The sequence below is a fragment of the Gopherus evgoodei genome, chromosome 5 (assembly GCF_007399415.2).
Source record: "Gopherus evgoodei ecotype Sinaloan lineage chromosome 5, rGopEvg1_v1.p, whole genome shotgun sequence".
In the NCBI taxonomy this organism is placed as follows: domain Eukaryota; kingdom Metazoa; phylum Chordata; order Testudines; family Testudinidae; genus Gopherus; species Gopherus evgoodei.
The window spans coordinates 108,405,692-108,409,745 of NC_044326.1; the positions used below are offsets into that span (position 1 = coordinate 108,405,692).

Genomic DNA, 4,054 nt, shown 5'->3' on the forward strand with positions numbered 1-4,054 from the left:
TGCGGCACTTGTCAGATCTGTGCGATTCCCCGAGGCACTTCAGGCACGCTTCGTGGGGATCGCTGGTAGGCATGGGCTTCTTGCAGGCCGCACACTGCTTGAAGCCTGGCGAAACAGGCATGAGCCTGGCGCCCGGTGCCGGGAAGGGCTAAGCCCCCCGGCCAGGAACTACTTAACAGCTATTTACTAAACTATCTACTTAACAATACTAATTAACAACTATCTATAGAACTAGAGATAAGCGATAAACAAGCGATAGAAACTAGGAGAGCTAGGGACGTGGAGGACAGCTATGCCGCGCTCCACAGTTCCAACGACCGACACGGCGGTAAGAAGGAACTGAGGAGCGGGCGGGCCGGCAGGGATATATATTGGGCGCCATGGCGGCGCCACTCCAGGGGGCGACCTGCCGGCCCACTGGAGTTGCTAGGGTAAAAAGTTTCCGACGAACGTGCACGCGCGGCGCGCACACCTAACTGGAATGGATGTGAGCAATCACTCGAAGAAGAACAGGCTCTTCATCCAAGGAAGGAGAAAGGCATCTCCCAAAAAGGTGACCTAGGCCTCCTCTTAAGCAGAATAAGGGGCACTTCCTGTTGCTGGATGTAGCGAATAGTTCCCCCTGTGAAAGTTCCCACCTCTACAATATCCCATGAAGGATTTGAGATTCCAATTCTCATTCACAGTCCTAGGAGAAGCGCCTGCTGAGCATGCTGACTGACAATCTGGACTCAAGGAAGGTTAGTGGCTGAGATCATACACCAGTCCCACAACTTTACAGCTTTGGCAAACAGCAGGGGGAGGGGGGGACTTCTCCTCCCTCTCTGATACAGAATATGCAAGCTACTTCGTCCTCAGGATTGAGTGATTTGCCCTTGATGAGTGGTAGGAACTGAAGGCAGCATTCCTGACTTCCCTAAATTCCAACAAATTGATATGGAGACGGGTTTCCTAGCTGAAGGAGGGTGAGAGCTCATTTCCTCTGGAATCTCTTTTTCTGGTGGGTTTGGTGGTTCAATGACAACCATAGAACTGAGCCAGGTGGGATCTCTGGGTAGTTTGAGACTTGTTAAATCGCTTCATGGCTGTAGGGCTGTATATACCCAGAGACCGAAATGTGGCCCTGGAGTCCTTCAGCATGTGCAGGGCACTAGTCTGTAGTTCCAGAGAAGAGCTTCTGACCATCAAATAGGAGGTCCTCAGCCATATTCTGAACCTCTCTCAGGAATCCTGATAACTGAAACCACAATGCTCTGAGCATGACAACTGCTGTGGAGATAGATCTAGCAGCAGTGTCTGTGGATTCAACGAGCTTGGAAAGAGGTTCTGGCTAATAATTTACTCTCCTTAACAATGGCTGGGAAGTGTTATTTATGCTCCTGTAAGAGATGTTCAATAAAGGATGTAAACTTGTAAGTCATGTAGTCACACTTGACCTGCTAGTTTATGATCTAAAATTGGGAGGGTCACAGATGAGTAGACCTTCTCTCCTAAAAGATCTAACCTTGTCATAAGAAGCAGACCTGGAGTAATGCTGTCTACCCTGCTTCTTCATGGCATCTATCAACAGGGAATTAGGTTGCATAAACAGATAAGAGATTCGTAACACTTATTGCCATTTTCACTGGAGCTTAAAAAAAATGCACACATTTGTATGCTAGCTTCTCCGGCAAGAACTCTAACTACACCTTGTTTCTCAAATACATTGGACTGCCATCTAAAACTATGCTCTCCCTTGGAACCCTGATACATGATCAATGCAAGCACAATATTTTGGTCAGATCTGATTTTTTAACTTCATGGAACCCCATCCAGTGAGGGGTGAGTATACCCTGTCCTCCGAGCCGTCCTCTACCTCAGGGCAGTGATGCCAAATGGCTAGAGTTGATAGAATTGCCTTCACCTCTGGGACGATATGGCCTAGTGGTCAGAATCAATACTGATGCCCTCTCCCTCAGAGCTGTGTGGCCCAACAGCCAGAGGCCAGTTCGAGTCAGCAGAGTTGCCCCTATCCACAGAGCAGTAAAGTCTTGCAGCCAGAGCCAGCGGGGTTGCCCTTATCTGCAGCACGGTGAGGACTTGCGGCCTGAGCCAACAGACTGTCATCTTGGGTGGTGGGTGGCAGTTGCAGGGTACCCAAGTCCATCCTGCTCCACCAGGTCCCAACTCAGAGCCTTAACACACTGTCACTGAGTCTGCAGGGCTCCAACCGAAACATGCCCACTACCCCCAGGACCATAGCTAGCTTCCCCCCTCAGACCACTTCCTACCATGTCTCTCAGAGCAACAGTTGAGGTGTCATCTGGGCTTCTTGGTGTGTGCAGTTCCTAGTGACTCTGATCCCTCTTGGGTGTATGTAGGTACCTGAGCCTCTGTCTGGGTCTCAGCATCTCTGGCTTCCACAGTCAGGTGTTCCAGCTGCTCCCAGGCTGGGCCTGTGAGGTGCATCCTTCCTCCTTGGCTGCTCCCTTTCATACTAGTGCTACCCTTGCAGCATGTCTTGTAGGGATGTGGGGGCATGGCTTCTTCGGCCCACAACAAGGAGTTAACCTTTCCCTGTCCAGTGTGGGGTGAGTGCACCCTGTCACACTCCATCAATAAGTACTCTCAAAACTAATTCATTAAATTAGGAAATTGTTTACAGAGCTTTTTTGACTGAAGGAAAAAAGTCTTCTCTCCACAACTGACATCAAAGCAGTATAGTCCCTAACTCTTTTGTCAGGCTGAGAAAAATAGGTAATATTTTATGGATAGTGCTTGTTAGTGTACTTTACTCAAAAGTTACACATTCAGAGGACAGTAATGTAATAAAACTGTCTTGTCTCTGAACTATTTAGGTGAACTGCTAGCACCAAAAAGAGTGATAGAGCCGGTATCCATATCTTTTTCCAAATTGTTGTTTGCTTGGAAATGTTGATATATAGTTTTTAAATTCCAAGTTCATGAAAGTGCCTGTGGATGAGAGAGATAACACACTATTTCAAAACATACAATTGAGTCCTGAATTGGGATGCTATGGGCACATGCCATATACACATCTGAAGCATTCACTTGGCTGGCTGCCTACCTGCCTGGAAGAATGCCAGTATAGTCCAAAGGTTAAAGTTCATCTTTAAAAAAGGACCAAACGTGCTGCACAAAAGATCATGCATTCTGCAACATGAAAGGAGGCTGTTCTAGTCAGCAACAGAAAGTGACCCAGCAGCCCATGCTCTGGATTTTATCAAGCACCTTGTGCAAACTTTTTTCCCTAACCATCTCCAAAGACTGCAAATAAGATTAAACCATATTATATTCTATGTTGATCTGTAGGCAGAGTGGCTAGCCCGCTTTAAGATCAGTCACCAGACTTAGGTGAGTCAGATGGGTCCAAGTAGCAGAAATTATCTCCAACTAAGAAATCTCAGCAGTCAGTCTCGTGGCTCATTTGGGGTCGATTTCAGGCCAGCTCTTAATTCAAATTACAGGAAGTCAAACAGTGAATACTTTCCCCCTGTCCTGGTGCCGGGGATGCCACATTGTTTACAAGTGTGTTCTGTCTTGCCTTGCTGATCAAATGGCACACTAAGTACACAAAGTTTTTCCACATAACCTCTGCTAAAAACTAAGGTAATCAGATAGTATATGTTTTGGGCTTCTGAAAATCCTTCAGCTCTGTGGGGGAGGAGGCTTCTCTTTTCTCAGCTAAATCAACCATTTACCCGCTAGCAGTTATGATTTTATTGCTGGCATGCTGTTCTATTTCTTTCAGCCATTCAGGAAGGCATTGGAAGGATTCTTCATGGGTTATGTTATAGGCCAATATTAATGCATTAGTTCAGCGATAGCAACTCTGCATAATGGACTGGAATCTCTCCTGTCCTGTTGTGTCCTAGATCTGCAGCTTCACTTTTCCACCATTTATCTTCACAGTCTTAATCAAAGTCAACCCTGATAGTGTCTCCTTGACCTGGTGATAAAAGTGAAAGTGAATTGTCAGACTAAGCAGGTTTTCCCCATGCCAGTGTTGCCAATTAAAACAATTTTGAACAGAAAATCAATCTTCCATACTCAT

General features: G+C 46.6%; 1 pseudogene; it reads right to left on the minus strand.

Annotated features, from left to right (window-relative positions):
* Positions 1 to 3,099: 3,099 nt before the first annotated feature.
* LOC115652417 lies at positions 3,100 to 4,054 on the minus strand (annotated as a pseudogene).